General features: G+C 34.8%; 1 protein-coding gene across 1 annotated transcript in view; it reads right to left on the bottom strand.

Annotated features, from left to right (window-relative positions):
- LOC141898942 (uncharacterized) overlaps positions 1 to 18,321 on the bottom strand; it is a 59,480-nt gene extending 41,159 nt beyond the window's left edge. The window contains exon 1 of the mRNA XM_074785095.1: positions 18,295 to 18,321. The gene's annotated coding sequence lies outside the window, so the exon portion shown is untranslated. The remainder of the gene's footprint in view (positions 1 to 18,294) is intronic.
- Between the last annotated feature and the right edge of the window lie 288 nt (positions 18,322 to 18,609).

The raw sequence follows: 18,609 nt of genomic DNA on the forward strand, positions 1-18,609 counted from the left end.
TTACATGAATTGGCAAAATGCCCACCTCATACCGCTGACAAAGGTAAACCAAAAAACATACACGATTAACAGAAACTAAAACTAAGAATATAAGATTAAATAATGATTCTAAAATAAATACATCAGAAAACATTAAAACTGATAATATTCAACATGATATAATTGAAAGTAATAATAATATATCACATGAAAATGCTAAATTAGCTATAACTTATATATATATATATATATATATATATATATATATATATATATATATATATATATATATATATATATATATATATATAAAATATTTTAGATTTTAATTTTTATATGATATAAATGGAAGGAGAAGGTATGGAAGGCGTAGAAGATTTTTGGAATGGATACTTACGACGAACCTGGTATGACTAATGAACAACCACCTGATTTTACTGACACAAGTTTTAGCAACGTTAATGAAACAGCATATAATTCTAATTTAGAAGGCCCGGATTCTTATAATCTAGAGGGTTTTAAAAGAAACAATAAATCAAGAATCGATCCTGAAAATGATAATCTAGATTTAGTAAAAAAAAGACTAAGAACATAATGAATCAATTCATCATTTTAAACCTATATTTGAAAGATCAGGATATAATATAAATGATATAGGTACTTATTGCCACATTTGAAATCTTTAGATGGCGAATATTATTATCATTTGAAAGATGATTACTAAATTAATATTTCTTACAAAAATCAAAATAAAATATTAGTAGCAGCAACTTGAGTAATTTAGAACCATCTAGAATTAAAGGAATAATTGGTAATGATGTTATTACTGATGTTACAAAACATAAATAAAAGAGTATTTAAACAAAGAATTTGTGAATTATTTGAAATGGTTAATAATAATTTAGATAGAACCAGTATCAACTTCTTAATGGAATATAACTTCTAAAACTAATAAACCTGAATCAAATAACGTTCCAATTGAAAAACTTTTACCAAATGGATTACTTGATGCGCCCGATCAAGAAATAGAAGCTTTAAATAAACAATTTTCTGATAAAACAATTAGAGAAGTTAAAGGTATAAGAAATGAAGCTGATACAATTGCCACAATAAAATGATTGGCGATTATGAAATTAAAACTTTAGAAGATGAATTATCAAAAAATGAAGAATTAAAACATTTAAAGTTAGATAAATGTAGATAGAGATAATAAAGTTATTGAAGAAATTGAATTAAAGAAAAAGAAATGTGAGTTTGGGAAAAGAAATTGATGATTTAAATTAATTTCTAGAAGTGCAGAAAGAAGAAAAATATATACTATTAAAATCAGAAGCTAATAATTTTAAATGATTAAAATTTATTATTAAAGATTCATTAATAAAACCAAATTCTTAATTATCATTAAAAGATGGAATAAAATTAGTATTTAAGTTATAAGATGATCTCGCTTTACAAGTTCCCACAAGTCAGAAGCCCTTTGCAGCATCTAAGTAGGCTATAGACAAAACATTGTATCCATTGCATATGCCTGTGGATGACAGTAGCTAGTGAGTCATTGGGAAAACCCATTTCCACGTATTGATCTACTGCTGCTCATAATAGTTCGTGGCTCCTCTTCGCGGAATACTTTATCTCTTCATATGTGGTTTTTAAATTACCTAGATAAACTTTTCTTTTTTGGAAAATATTTTGAAAGGCAGGTCGATTTTCCTGGAAAAAATTATTCCTGAAATTGGTCCGGTCTGGTGTATGAACCAATTAAGTTGTTTGACAAGCGCAGCTTCGCCCCTCGAAATGTCGATGACGACGTCAGATATAAACAATGACATTACCAAGAGCGCAATGCAAATAGACAAATAAGAAACAAGAAAATTAATTTTAATGAATTATAAATTGCTAATCGGGATCGTTCTCATGAAACCGGCATACCCGGCCCTAATATTTTCTAAAACATTTGAATACTGAAATTATATGTTTACACATTTCTACAATGATCGCTTGTGGCCACCGAAAATTTTTAAGCCAGGCCCTACACAGATTTTAGATAGTTTCGTCATTCCACCAGCATCCATATGACAGGGCCTTACTTTTATATCAGACTTCCGCATCGTGTATGCATCCGCCATTTAACCGAATAATCCGATTTAGTTATCATTTCTATTTGTGCCTGCCGCTTCTGATGTCATACAACCATTACTATTACAATGCGTCTTCTCATGATATTCAATGCAATATGATATTTTGACGTTCATTATATACTATAATGTATGTATGTATGAGTGTATGAGTGTATGAGTGTATGAGTGTATGAGTGTATGTGTGTATGTGTGTATGTGTGTATGTGTGTATATATATATATATATATATATCTTTATATATATATATATATATATATATATATATATATATATATCTTTATATGAATTGTTCTTAACCCGGGCATTTTTTATTTGATCTCACAGACGCGCGTTTGAATATATATATATATATATATATATATATATATATATATATATATATATATATATATATATATATATATATATATATATATATATATATATATATATATATATATAATGTTAACCATTCAGCGTCATTTTACAAATCACAACCGTAAATCGCTATGCAAAACGTCACAGGGTTATGTGTACACATAAAAACTATTTGGCAAAACATTATTGACGAAGATGTAGAATGTCTTCCTGCATCCGACGATGAATAAATTTCTTCGGAGGTATATTTGGTGTATATCAGATGTGAACTATTTCTTATATTTTTTTCATAATTTTTGAAGTGGAGACCGGTGTCGGCAACCACGCACGTACCTACCAGTACTGCAGACCTAACAGACCATAGCAGTCAATCACAACGACTGAATGACAGCAAGCGATTAACACGCATACTCGCGCGCTCTCCAAAACCTCACAGAAAAAAAAAAAATCAAAATTGCGTGTATCCTACCGAGAAGAGGCCGCCAGTATAAACCAGCGACTAGAATCTTTTACTAAATCGAACAATTATCAATTTTACAGACATCGTGTAACCAAGGATGAACTATACGACAACAAACACGTAAAAAAGACTGTATCTACAAAGTAGCGTTAACTGGGAAAGCAGCACTGAATCCACCCTCTTCTAGGAGATTCTCAACTACTCGACGTATGGACAACGCTGGATCTACCCATAAACTAAAATCGCTGTTGCTACAATTACTTGGATAAATCATCTCTCGGACTAATCAACGAACTTTTGGATTTTAATTTCTGAACTGTGATACTACTTCAACTGGACTGATACTACTTCAACTGGACTGTGTTTTCTGTGCATACTTTGGTTTGATATCTACTCTTTTCACTTGCGTATATATGTACATACTATCTTCATTCTATCCTATATACAATCTCTCTATTCAATATTTCACTTTTATTCTTTACTCTATTTACTTTATAAACTCTACTCACCATTCATCTCAAACAATTGATTCCTAATTAAACCACTTATCACTAATTACCCATTCACCTGCCACATACCTAATTTGCCTTCTCATTTATTTGACACCTCCTCACTCTGTGAGTCGAGAGTCGGTGAAATAATCATAATTAAACCTAGTGTTTATTATTAGTGCGTGTTAATTAATTATCGTCTGCACCTTTGTTATGGTCTCCGCTCAAAACAAACTCAACCACCTTAGAGCTCGAATTTTAAACAATCACCAATATAACAATACAGACTTAAACCTAACTTCACTTCTCAACGATCAGGATCCAAATCTATCTCTAAATCTAAATAGTTCACCTTACTACGACCTTTAACCTTTGAATCTATCCTATTAATGATTCCAACTTCAATATCCTTAACTGGAACTGTAATGGTATTCTAGGCAAACTAAACGAACTTCAAAATCTCCTAAATATACTTAAAACCAAAAAAGAAATACTTTTCGATGCAATAGCCATACAAGAGACTAAACTAAACTCCACAACCGAATCACTAATAAATCTTCAAAACTACAACTTCATATCAGATTGCACAGATTCCCATGGAGGTGGTATAGGACTATTCCTTTCAAAAAACTTTCAGGATAAAGAATGCACACTCATTAACAAACCGACAACAGACCAAAATACACACATTCAATGGAAATTCATCAAAATATGGAAACAAAATGAAAAACACAAACAAAAAATAATAGGAATTGTCTACAAACCCCCAGCATCAAATACACTTAACTTTCTTCAGGCTTTTGAAAATGAAATTGCTAAATTAAAATCCGAACTCAGAAGTACTTATTTGTGGTGACTTTAACATCGATATTATCAAATCAACTCAAAATCCACAAAGTTCCCGATTTTTTGAAATTATGACCACAAACTCATTGACTCATCTTACCACTTTACCAACTAGGGTAACTCATCGAAGTGCCACTCTAATAGACAATATATTCACCAATTCACACAACAACTATCACTCGGGTATCTTAACTACACCACTCTCGGATCATTTTCTCACATTCGCTTGCAGTCTCTCCAAAAAACAAACAAATAATAGCAAGACTTTCAACACAAAACAAATAATCAACGAACAAGGAATGAAAAACATTTGTGAAAAACTAAGAACAACTAATTTCCAAGCACTCCTTCACGATGATGACACCCCAATTAACGATGCCTTTGAATCGTTCTCTTCGACTATTAATCATATTATTGGATCTGAAACAATAACCAAGAAATTCAAACACAATAAATATAAGACACCCAAAAAACCTTGGATTACGAAAGGTATAATTCAATCAATATACAACAAAGACAAAAAATATAAACATTTACTCTCGATAAAAAACCCTACTCTTCAAATAGTTGAATAGAATAACTATAAAATCTATAAAAATAAACTTAACTCTATTATCAGAGCAGCAAAAAACAGCACTATCAAAAATCTTTCGAATCTGCAAATGGTAACATCAAAAACACATGGAAAATCTTACAAGAAATAATCAACAAAACAAACAACAAGCAAGACATCACGCACTGATTCAAAATCAATAACACTGATACAGACTCATCGTTTTTACCCGTCAAAATCATCGTTTTTACTCGTCAAAATCATCGTTTTTACCCGTCAAACATATTGTTTTTACCCGTCAAACACGTCGATTTTACCCGTCAAAATCATCGTTTTTACCCGTCAAACACGTCGATTTTACCCGTCAAAATCATCGTTTTTACCCGTCAAATTACGCATCAAACCACGTATTTGGATGAGTATTTGGACCAGGTTTTGCACGGTGGCGCATAATTAGACAGGCAACCAGTCTATTGTTTTAGCATACGGCGCGCTTTTTATGTTCGGACCGCTCCAGCCGACCAGCCGACATGGACGTAATATTAGAGGAAATCGGGTTGAAACATTTAGTTCCCAAGTTCACTATTGAAAAAGTAAGGATGCTGCACACTTGAAATTTGCAATACGGGATACCAAATCCGTAATTAGTTGAAGCCGCAGCTTAAGAGATCACGTAACCGCTCACACAAATGCAAATTCAAATTAAATTTTATGGCGCAAATGTATGGGGTTTTGAATTTGGTGGTTTAAATTTAATGATAATGATGAAATCAAAATGATTTCAAAGATGATCTATAAACAATAACTACTTTAATTAATCTAATTAAAGAAAGTTTGCATATAGGCCTAGGCCTAGTTCTAATTAGCATTTGTTGGTGGTTATACTTAGTTATCAGAATATACTTATAATAGAGTCTAGAGAGAGTGGTTTGGCCTCCCCAAATCAGTTTTTCATTCTATCAAATTTACTCTCGATTTCACCATTTTGGGTTATTTCTAGTTTCAAACGGAACCCTATCTTGGAATGTCATATGATATATTACCTCTTATCATATGTTTTATACTTCAAATGGTATTTACTATATTGCTATTGACATTGTACTTCTGGAGGATGATATCCTCCAAAAGCTGTGAATTAAAATACCGTCGCGCAAAAGGTAAGTAGTAAGGTTAATTTGCATAAATTTAGGAAAGTAGAATAGATTATCTCGTGATTTGTCATGTAGGCCTATATGGTTATTTAAGTTTTCACCTTTTTTCACTGTAGCAGGTACGGATGTGACGTCTGAACGTAAACGGTTATTTTCATCGAGTACTACTCAGAACCAAAGAAAAGGGAAAAAGGAAGAAGTGATTCTGCATGTGTTCTGTTTCGCTGAAAAAGATACGGTGTTGAATTTGTTGCACATTAAAAGAATCGAGCCAAGGGTAAATCAATCCTTTGGGGAATAAGGAACAGATAGTAATATCGCAGGCACTTGAACTGGCTTTGACCTTGTTGGTGTAAATGAAATTTTTCTGTAATCTATGACAATAAATCCACCAGTTATGCCATAATTTACCCAATTTACCCATGATGAAACCGTTTTAGCCATGATCCAATGCGTGCCCCTAGTTACCCATATTATAGGCCTATAACATATTTGCTAGTGAATCATTAGATTTCTCCATTATCAAAGCCCATATTCAAGTGCCCGTGGTAAGGTAAAATGGATTGAATTGAATGAATTAGGCCAAAGTAATAAGTCAGTCGAATTTAATCGTTCGTACCATATTACTTCAGCCAAGTGAACTTCACTGTTTGTGGATATTGTTTTCCTGCTACAGTCTACACTCTGTATCAAATATCTTGATAAACACTCATCTATCGGAAAACGTTATTCAGGGACACAAAATGATAGGATAATTTGCTTTAATTTTCAATCAAACATAAACCTCATTATTCATTTCAGGAATCATGGGTTGGCCATAAATCGGCCACAATTGATTTGATATCAATGGGCTTAGGTAAAAAGGTGTTACCTTTTTCCAAAACCGATACTATGCCCATGATTCGGCAGCAAATTATTGCTGAATATCAAGGACTCGATGAATGTGGAGGTTTCGAGTTTGCAACCCTAGACCAATCAACAAAAATGCTCGAAATCTTAACTGTACCCTCGACCATGACGGCTGGTCAATTGAAGATTGTATCGGGACGTAGTCGTTTGTACGTTCGACCAATCCAGAAGGATATTTCTCGGAAGGTAAAATTATGGTATCTACTGTGTCAATATTGCAGTCTAAATGATTTGGATTAGCTTTAAACTGCCATGGGTGCAATCTATGTGTTTTATCATCAGCAAATACAGTTAACAAAATGAAAAACCAGCCTTGGGTCTTGAAATTACATCGGTGTATTGCAGTTTGACCACATTACAGAAAAAGTATTCGCACAAAACTTCTGGCTTCTATCTCTCCAACCAGCGTTTAGGGGTGGTGATCTGGTTTGCTAGCCTCGTAGTTATATTGGTCCGATACTATCGTATATATATATATATATAACACTTCTACATACTAATGAACAGCTTTTTAATATGCATTTTGTAGCATAACTCGAAAGGTGAAGAAGATGAGTACAGTAGTTGTATCGTTTGTGGTCGTTCTATCAAGATGTCAGGAACTCAGGAAACATTCAATGAATTGTTCATCAGGGTACGTATTGTGTGCCGGTGTCTAAGAAATACGAAAAACGCCACCTACTCACGCCTATATATCATTGCGGGAGGTTGTTGGGTCCAAATTTTTTTAATACACACGTGTTTCCTTTTGAAAGATTACTGGCATGATATGTGGTGACTTGATTTCACTGACAGCTCCTAAGTCAATGGTTGATAATCAATTTTGTATGTGAACTATTTTATATTTGACAGGTTGGATGATGACTTTTCAGACGATGGTGATTTCCTTCCCCCCAGAAAAAGGTGTGTTAGCAATCTCATGTTTCGTTAAATTGTATGAACTAGTGGAAAACCCGTGGAAACCACAAAGTGGTTTTTAGCCCACTTAGGACTTAAATCCCAGCGGGCTATTACATCCACTTTTCGTTTGTCCGTAGACGTAATCCAGTTATTTTGTGAAGTTTTGAAGATGCTTCAATGGATTGTCTTGATAATTGGTTTATACATGTATCTACCCTAGATACATCTTCTGCCCAAATATTGGCCCGATCAGACTCAAGATGGCCGACTTGCAGCCATTGTTGTGTGCCAAAATCAGCACTTATTACACATTTTTGAAGTTTTTAAGGCAAATTTTGAAGATTTTGACAAATTATTTTGATATCAAATATATATTAATGTAGTCCCTCAAAATGGCCCCAATTGCAGTTTCATAATCAACACCAGGGGGTGTTGCATTTAGAAATTATTGATATCCATTAGTCAAAAATCTCTGCCTATGCGTGGTGTCCCTGAACCACTAGTTTGCTTTCTTAAACTTCATAAATAATTTTTGCAGGTAAACATTACCATTAACAACAAAACCAAATGAAACTGAGGCATGTAATATCCAGCCTTCTACGAGCACTGCTTCCGCTGGGGGAGAAATATTCGTAACAAGGTATTTGGTTAATAACATGCCAATGCTTTTGCTTTATATAATAATTAAACGATCAACCTGAATGATGTCAATTTCAGTGGCCATTGCCCAGTATGTGATTTGTCAATGCCTCTGACAGAATTACCTTTGCATGCTGCAAGCTGTGGAGATATCGAGACAGGTGTCACTACTGAGAAGTATATTTTGCATTTTATCCTGCTTGCATTCACTCTGCGTTCCCCTGTCGGTAGAATTAATCTGGTTGTGTTGAAATGTTTTGAAGATCTTTCGATTGATTGTCCCCAGGTTCGGTATGTTTGATCAATCAGTCAGTAGATGGAATCAACTTATTTTGGGAAGTTCTGAAGATGCTGTATTGGATTGTCTTGATATTTGGTTTATACTTGTAACTACCCAAGTCAGAGAACTGGGCTGGTCAGTATCAAGATGGCCAACTGGGGGCCATTGTTCACTGAACTTGGTACTTTTACACATTTTAAGCCCACTTGGGACTTAAGTCCCAGCAGGCGATTGCTTTCAATCTTCGTACATCGTGCGTCAACAGGTTTTATGTTTATTTATTTGGGTATTTCGCACTGTATAAGTGGAATATGTTTATGTCTAAGTAATTCATATTTCAGAAGTTTCATGGATGCACTCTCAGAGAAATGGAATGCAATTGAAAAACCCTGTTTTCGTGTAAATGTTGTGCGGAGTGCGTTTATCAAAACTGCTATGGAAGAACTTGCTTTTGCAAGTGAGGATGATTGGAACGGACGTATCAATGTAATGTTTATGGGTGAAGATGGTGTTGATAACGGCGGACTCACTCGTGAATTTTTCTCACTGCTGTTTAGGGAAACTCCATTGATAAACAGAGAGCATGGTACTTTCGTACACAACGCACATTTTTTGCAATCGATGGATTTTAAGGTGCTTGGGAGATATGTAGCACTTGCTTTAATCAGTGGACATCCACGGTGTTTCAGTTCATGGATTGTAGATTATATGCTTCTGGAGAAATACCCTGCAAACTTTACCAAGTTACCAATTGCTGCAGACGCTTCATCTGCCATTAATGAGGTTTGTAACATTAAGACCCTAGGAATGCTGTCATCCTTTTTAATGCCACTACTCACTTAACGCCAACATTTTTGAGAGAACAAATTCCCTCAATTTAACTCCAATGCAATGAAAATTCCATTCTTCATTAACGCCAAAATTTTAACGCCATATTTTTCATCGATCCCAATAGTGGTATTATGAAGGACTTACGACTGTGGTTTCAAAGTGACAGTTATGATTTTCCATTCATTAGAAATAAGTGCATGATACTAGCTAAAACAAAGGTAAGTTATCTACAGTTATTTCGGGTTCTATAGTACACTCCCAGCTATCGTACAATTCATGGAAGGTAAGAATACTGGATTTGCTCATCATTCATACATTACTCTTGTCCCCAATAAAGAAAAAAACAGACCCGAGTATGAGCTTCTCGCCAAATCAGATCAATTTCTAGTCCATTCCAAATCAGACCAACTTAGTTCTATAGCCAATGTAGCAACTTAAGACCAGTCATGAGATTTATGACCACTTTTAGGACTTAAACCATGACTGTGCAACCAGCCCCTGGTCGTTAAATTGTAAAATTAATGATTTTATACAACAATGTGAACTAAAAACTGTTCAAACGCCTGCAGTTATATTAACTTTTCACGCTATATTCGAAGAATTCTTTATTTGAATGTAGGTTTGGAACTGAGAGGAATTAAAAACTTGATGTTTAAATTCGCTGATGAGGCGCGAGCAGTCCTAGAAAAAGGCCAAGTTAACGAGGTGGAAATTATTGACTTTTACCAACCGTTATACTCAAGCAAAAGGGATGAGAAAGAACGTGAAATTCTAGTTGTCTACAATTTTTCCCGCTTCATGAAAAACGTTGGAAGTGAGTATATGAATATATTGAGTATATATTTATATTGTTAGGCCCAGCTACTGCACATCCGTTTTTCCTGTGTGTCCATGAGTAGTTAAGTTTCAGCCATTGGTTAGAACGATATACAAGTCTGATGTCACTATTGGGACAACTGAAATCATGGCATTTGATAAGGGACCATGCTAAGGAGGGGCTCAATGAAAATGCATACAAATGCGTACAGGGGAGGTATGGGTACAACGCTCTGCATACAGTATGCACCAAATGATAATTTTTCACTCTATTGACCTTTAATTGTTTCTATTTGGTGTATATGGTCGATGTTTTTGTTGAAATAATTTTTGTATTCATTCTGCATTCAAATAAATGAAGTGTGATTTAAGGATTTGATATTCTTAATCACATTGAGATGTTACAACTCGCACACCTTTGTCCTAAAATTCATTCTTGACAAATTGATGTCCCCAATATATGAGGCAGTTGGAAAAGGTCCAAAAAATCTGAACTTATAATGTTCTAGTTCGCCACAGGTTGGCAGCACCAGCAGTTTTTGTTGAACTGCGTACATTGGCCAATGACAATAGACAATGGTTTAGGTTGATTAATATGCATTGAGAAAAATATATGTATCTTTTCAGGAGGAAACGTAAATGTTTGCGAAGAGTTAATTGACTTGGAGAAGGTTCTACAGTGCTTGGTTGCTAGTCCACAGTTACCATTGAATGTTAAAAGTGGCACTTTAATTTTTGACCTGTAGCTAATAGCTGTACCTGTAGCTTGTAGCTAATACATGTGGACCGAGTCTCACCTTCTCAAAAATATCAGAAATAACAGACTACGCAGTTTTTGAGAAGGATATGCTACGATTGGTTGTAGATGCTACTTCCTTTGGAATTGAGTAGATACGTTAATCTATTTTTAGCCAACTTCGTCTCAGCAGGCTACAGTGGCGTTGAAAGTGCAGAGACTGCAGCGGTCAAAGCCGCGGTAATAATTTACTGAATGACGTTTTTTTTCTTTGAATACGTTTTTTGAAAAAAGTCTTGTAGCTCCCTACTAGTTCGCTATTTTTCATTGCGATGGGTATTCTATGAAAAGGGCACTTTGATACGTGAGACAGGAACTTTTGATCAGCCATTCATCACGCAATTGGCGACCATCGCAGTGCCATCAGTACTCATCATTGATAGGTGGAAAATGTTTTTTGAGGAAAATATCAACAGGTTTTAACTTTAAGTCTGTTATCAGCACTGTCGTGGGATACACTTCCTAAAAAATCGTTACCTGTACTGACATAATAGCCATTGAGTTTTGCCTATGGTCACCAAGGGGCGTTGAATAGTAGAACAACTTAGTACATATATTTCCATATTATATTGGTACATAGTCATGTTTAAAAGTAGTAGCTCCTGACACATTCTATGATTGTGGTGAGTTTTGATGTCATTGATTTTTGTATATGGTCAACAGGGGGTGTTGAATATTGAAATTGTTAGATTGTTGAGCATTTGAAACCATTTTCCAAGTGGGCATGGCGTCCCTGGACCCCTAGTTTCGAGTTTCATTGTTTAACCTACAACAGTTCAAAGATTTCTCAAACAGGAATCTATAGAACTACATGCATTGTTGTAGAATATATTTTGGATATCATTTATTGATTTTATATGGATTAAGAGGAGTTGACAAGTAGAATATATTTTAAGAATCTATAGAACTACATGCATTGTAAAAGAATATATTTTGTATCGATTTTAGCAGTTCTTCAACACAAATCTAAGTAACTACATGTAATGCATTACCGCGGAACCTTGTTACTATGAACTTCACGGGATCAGAAAATATGTTTGTTTAAAATTGTCTCACATCCTTATATACAATCTTTAGAACTGCATGTTCAACAGTTCAAAGAGTTTATTCGATTTAGAATGGATTGGTTGCAGCTGTTTTCATGTATAATTAGTCATCTGGAGATATACTGATTAACTTGTCTATTTTTTGTCAGAGATCAGAACATTTGTCTTTGACCTAGTCAAAATTAACCCTCTGATGTTCAGTCATACCCTATCACTGATCTGTCCATGTAAAACTATCCTTTACTGTCATAGTTGTATATTTAGTGCAATTGGGCCAGTTGCTCAAAAAAAGGTTAAAGATAACCGGCCGTTAAATATCATAGTAACAATGAAATTTCAATTGTCACCATATCAACTATCCACTGGTTAACTCTCCAACTTTTGAGCAACCGGCCCGTGGTTTTTAGACTGACTGTCAATTCGGTTTCTATCATGAACTCCACATATTAGCCCCATTTGTTGAGTTCCAGTTCAATCAGAAAGCAGTTGGAACACTAAAGCATTTAGAACACTGATTTTAGATAAATCTTTGTATTTACTACGCGTTACTGTTTATGAATAATATTAATGTTAATTTGAATAAACCACAATTGAATTTCTAATTTCATGATAAATTTCTTTTTTACTTAATGCCTTTTCAGAAGAAGCCGTCTCCTTAAGAATTGATATTTCATCATCGTCAACAATCGTCTCAATAGGATGGACTCGTACTTGATTTTCAGTTTCAAAATCAACATCCAACTGCTCCATAACTTCTCTCTAAAATGGAAAATTTGGAGGCTTGTATACCAATATAACATACATGCATTTTAATGTAATAGATAATTTTTGGTTTTGCTTTTTACATAAAAAATCCCAGTTAATTTGGACATTTTTGAACATTTGAGTTTAAAATTACAGCCAAACCTCGTTATAATGCCACCATCGGGACATGGCTAATTTCGGCGTTATAACGAGAATGGTGGTAAAAGGGATCATTTTTTGATTACGTACGCATGAAATTTGACTTTCCACTGTATGCCACTTACCAAATCATCTTGCAGTGGTGGAGTTCCAAAATTTGTACCTCTCAGCCAGAGTTGTGTGGGAGATTGGTTACCAGCAGTACGAATCCTATGATGGACCCACGCTTCTTTGAATCTATCCAAGGAATGGTTGATATCCTGATATACAATATGTAGCGCCAAAAGATCAAGTTCTGAATCTGGGTCAAGAAGACCGGCCTCTTCCAATTCGAAAAATTCTTTTTTGTATGTATCTAGAACACTAGTATATACATCTCTCCATAATCTTTCTATTCGTTGGTTATGGACGCTTCTGTCTGCAATGAAATGTCCTGGGCCTCTCTCTGAATGAGCAATCATAAGATTTTCACCTCCTTTGTCCGTCCTGACAACTCTTGGTAGCCCATATTGATCGACAGCTTCAGTGAAACATCGTAAAACTGTTTCGGCAGTATTGTTATCATTGCATTTTAAAAACACTGGTATTCTGCTATAGCCATCGATGGCTCCATGTATAACGAAACGCCACCTGCAATAGGCATTGACAAGAAATGTTTAAAATGAGTAAATTCTTCAAAAAAATATCGAATATCAAGTAAATTAAACGATACTATTTACCGTACGGTATCAGTTTGTGGTTGCCATCCATATGCCATAGGTAGTTCGGTCCTGGGACATTATATTCTCGTCTCCTAAAACTTTGCGTTTTTCTAGCATTAACCCCGGCATTATCCACTCTGTGCAGTGAGAGCTGGACGCGCTTTTCACTTATGTGAAACCCTATCGAGCATAAATGTCCTAAATGCATGCGAAGTCCCCAGTTAGGGTGGTGTATGACAGCATCTTCGACAAGGATGTCTAAATTAAATAAATACCATTTCACACATATAACAAATGAAAGTGTTTTAATGTGATAATATGTGGATGATTAGTTTGAAAATAACTGTAGGAAGTGGATATTTTGCCAATGCAGCATTATTTTCAACGCTATTTTGTCAGTGGCTATATACTAAGATACATTGATAAAATATAACAATAAAATCATTATGTTTGGTTTGGACTTAGGGTCCAGGGGGTTAAGGTGAGGTTTAGGGCCCGGTGATCTTGTGGAAAGATGTTAGACTAGCAATACGCTGGTCCGGTTTCGAATCCGCTCTATGCTGCTATTTTCTCTAAAACTCTGTGTGTTCTCCACACTATCCTCCAATTTTCTTCATGCGTGGTGTAAATTAGCCAATCAGAACGTGCCATTGGCAAAATAGCGTTAACAGGAATAATACCGCATTGGCAAAATATCACTTGCCATAACCATTATATATATACCAGTGACATGATCAGATATATCTTTTAGCCGCAAGCCATTTTCACTTAATCTTCGCGCTACGGTATTCTCTGAAATCTGATAAAATCACAACATATAGAGAAGATCTGTGTTCAAGTGTCAGAATGCTGGGAAATTGAACATTGTTATCCTCAACCAAATTGTGTGGCCTGCTGTAGAAAATAGGCATCGACATAGGTCTTAAAAGAGCGAACAGTTATTTGGAAGGACTGCAGTTCCAGGCGTCCTTAGTCTTATGTACTTAAAACAATTCCAGTCGTAAAACTACAAGGCCTAAAACTAAACACTAACAACAATGGGCAGTAAAGTAAACAACATAATAAACAGACTCACGTCGAACATTCCTCCGATTTCTTTGTACGAAAAGCCTTGAAGAATCATACTTTCAAGAGTATTTTGCTCAATTTCGAGCTTATGACGTCTACCGGCAGCAGCCATTTTACAAGGGGATAAATCATTACATTACAGCTGTTATAAAACAATCTAGTGAAGTCCAAATACTCATCCAAATACGTGGTTTGATGCGTAATTTGACGGGTAAAAACGATGTGTTTGACGGGTAAAAACGATGATTTTGACGAGTAAAAACGATGAGTTTGACGGGTAATTCGAAAATACGAAGTTTGAATTTTGACAGTATATCTACGATAGGGATTTTGACGCGTCAAACGATCATTTAATTTTGACAGAATATCTACGATAGGGATTTTGACGCGTCAAATGATAACTAGTTTTGACAGTATATCTACGATAGTAACTAGGTAATGCGAGATCATATTTGACGCGTCAAATACGATGTTTTGACGAGCATTTTATGTTGAATTGTCGGCAGCGGACACCGGCCCGGAAAGAATTTCAAAACGTGTATTGTCGGTACCTAGCACGATTTCAGCGTTTTTCGGGAATTCCCTGAAATTTCGGCGTTTTTCGGAAATTCCCTGAAATTTCAGCGTTTTTATTTCAGCGTTTCAGCTTTTCAGTGTTTCAGCTTTTTCAGCGAAGTTCAGGAACCGGTAAAAAATGAAAGTTTGACGGGTAGAATATGAAAGTTTGACGGGTAAAATATGAAAGTTTGACGGGTAAATTTGATGTTTAATTTTGACAGGATATCATAAGTAATCGCTAACTCTTTCAACAATCACTTCAACGAAATTGGCGAAACCTTGGCTAACAATTCACCTAAGCCCCAGTTTTCATCAGACTTTTACCTAAATAAAGTCCCCAAATCTAATTCAAATTTCTTGCTCTCACCAGTTTGTGAACAAGATGTCATAGAAGTTGTAAGGAATCTTAAACAAAAACACTCAGCAGGCCAAGATAACATTTCAACGCATTAAAACAAATTATCAACTATATCTCTTGTTCTCTCACACACCTTATCAATCAATCTCTCAAAACAGGGGTTTTTCCAAATCATCTTTAAACAGTCATACAAAAACTAAATACATTATATTTCATAACTACCAAAGAAAACCGTTCTTGTATCACAATTTCCACATCAAATTAGGCGATACCGTTATAGAACGAGTAAAGCAAACAGACTTCCTAGGTCTAAGGATACACGAAAATCTCAATTGGAAACCACGCATCGAAAAAATACACAAAAAAATCTTTCGGATCACTGGAATAATAAACAAAACCAAGAACATAATTGACTATCAACACCTTGTTACACTTTACTATACCCTCATATATCCTCACCTAACCTACGGGTTACTAGCATTGGGAACCTCGCAACACAACAACAAATGCCTACTCGTCCAGAAGAAAATTGTCAGAATCATAACCAAATCAAATTATACCGCCCACTCTGATCCTCTCTTCAAAAAGTTAAACATTCTCAAAATAAACGACATCCTCATACAAAAAACCACCATATTCATCCATCATACTTTACTATCGTCACCACATCATTTCAAAAACATCTTTACCATTGAAAACCTTTATCCCACTATCAACACCTACAAAACATTCAACATGATCACACATATTGTCTACCTCTAAATCAACCAAATACAAGTACTAAATCTTTCTCAAAAATGTTCTCAATTTGGGAAACCTTCCCTTCTCAATACAAATGCTGCACATGAATAAACATACACTTAAACACCATCTAAAATCACATCTCACCTCCAAATACAATATGAACATAATCTGCAACAACCCAACCTGTTACAATTGCTCCAAATTTGCCAATACATCAACTTAATGTCTCATTATTATAACAATACAAGTATTCCCTAAACCATTCTACTGTTCTTATAAATTCTCTCAAGCACGAGCTCATCTGTTTCTTATCTTATCTCTTTCTTTTTCTTTATTCTCTCTCTTTCATTGGGTGCCTGCGTTAGCGGCCTTTAAGGCTTTGCAAGAAGGCCCACATGGATAAGCGCTATAATATTTGTAAATTTGTTTTATTTTCTCGTTCTCTTTTAAATTTGTTTAGCTTTCTTATGATTTTATTGTTCTGCTTTTCCGTGAAATAAATATTGAATTGAATTGAATGTAATGAACGTCTATTCACATACTTTCGAGGCCTTCCGTGCATTCATGAGGAATAACCTATACACACCAATCCCTGACACTCGCTGTAGACTTCACAGGGATACGATAAAGACGAGTAATCCACGACACAACCAACGATCGATGCAGTTAAACATGGCACGACTTACTTGTCAATCACTTACTATTCCAAATGTTTGGAATTTAAGATACGATTGAAAGTAAGAAACTTCTTTTGTACATTTATATAACAGAATATGATTTTAACCGGTATCACCGATGTATATGGCTGATGTATAACTATTTGACCATTCTGATGTAGAACTATTTGACCAAATCACGACTTCATGCTTTGTTTTCTCCGATGCCATTTTTCGACGAAATTCTTTCGTCGGTACGATAACTAAGGTTAGAAGTTGTTACAACTTCGAACCAAAAACTGAATCTATTTCAAATAAACCTTATAAGGAAAGTGTAAGAAATTATATTGATTCACTAGAAACAAAAGATACAATTAAAAATTTAGAAACATTACGTTGTAAAATTGGTCCTGCCGCTATCATATTTAGATTTTATAAAGGAATAACAATTGAAGATTATAGCAAGTATATTGAAATAATTGAAAAAAATAATGGATTTTGTAACAGATGAATATTCAAAAAAATTCTTTTTCATGGAAAGTAAGTTTTATAAAATCAGAAGAAAAGATGGATCAAAACACATTCTAAAGAAATTATTTCGAAAACACAAATTAAAGAGAAATTAGAAAAAGTTATTAATGAATTTAACCGTCATATTGTTATAGGTACATAGGACATTCGGGCGTTCCGGATTTTAAAGGTTGTTGGTGATAAGTAAGGCTGGTGGTGTAACAAGACATGACTTTATTACAATTTCGTGTTCCCTTAAATGTACGAGATACACCCATTCACTCGCAGATGGCGAAACATGTCGTTCCACATAACAAGTTCATACAACTGTCCCCAAAAGATCTCAATCTTTATTTTACTCTTTTCAACCAAACATGGTACCGGTATATCGGTACCATATTTCGTACTACGCGTAAGCCCACACAACCATATATTCATAGGCTACATATGATCTCACCAACCACGCGTATTTCATGAAACTCAAACCCATTTTTGTTCTCCAATCTCAAAATTATTCCATTGATTTCCGAACTATGATTCGGAATATCAGCCAACAAAAGATATAGTAACAAATAATCCTGAACGATTAATCGAACCTACTTACCATGGCAAATCCCGAAAGATGTGAAGATATGTGGCAAATAGCTTTCAAACGTGCCTGGTCCCTGTGGAGTTTACACCATAATAATGAATCACCTCCAGTTTTTACGTACCCCAACTCCACGTCCATGTTCACGTCGGAATATTGTTAGATACAAAAGTTTTATGTTATCTCTAAAAGGTCGACGTTCAAGTTTCTTATACCTTCGATAATGATCTAGGCCAGAACGATAAAGCCTGCTACAAAGTCCGAAAATGAAAAAAAGCCTGAAGTCTTGACTTATGATACAGCAATGATGTTGATCGCATTTGGTTGTAT

The sequence above is a fragment of the Tubulanus polymorphus genome, chromosome 2 (assembly GCF_964204645.1).
Source record: "Tubulanus polymorphus chromosome 2, tnTubPoly1.2, whole genome shotgun sequence".
NCBI lineage: Eukaryota > Metazoa > Nemertea > Palaeonemertea > Tubulaniformes > Tubulanidae > Tubulanus > Tubulanus polymorphus.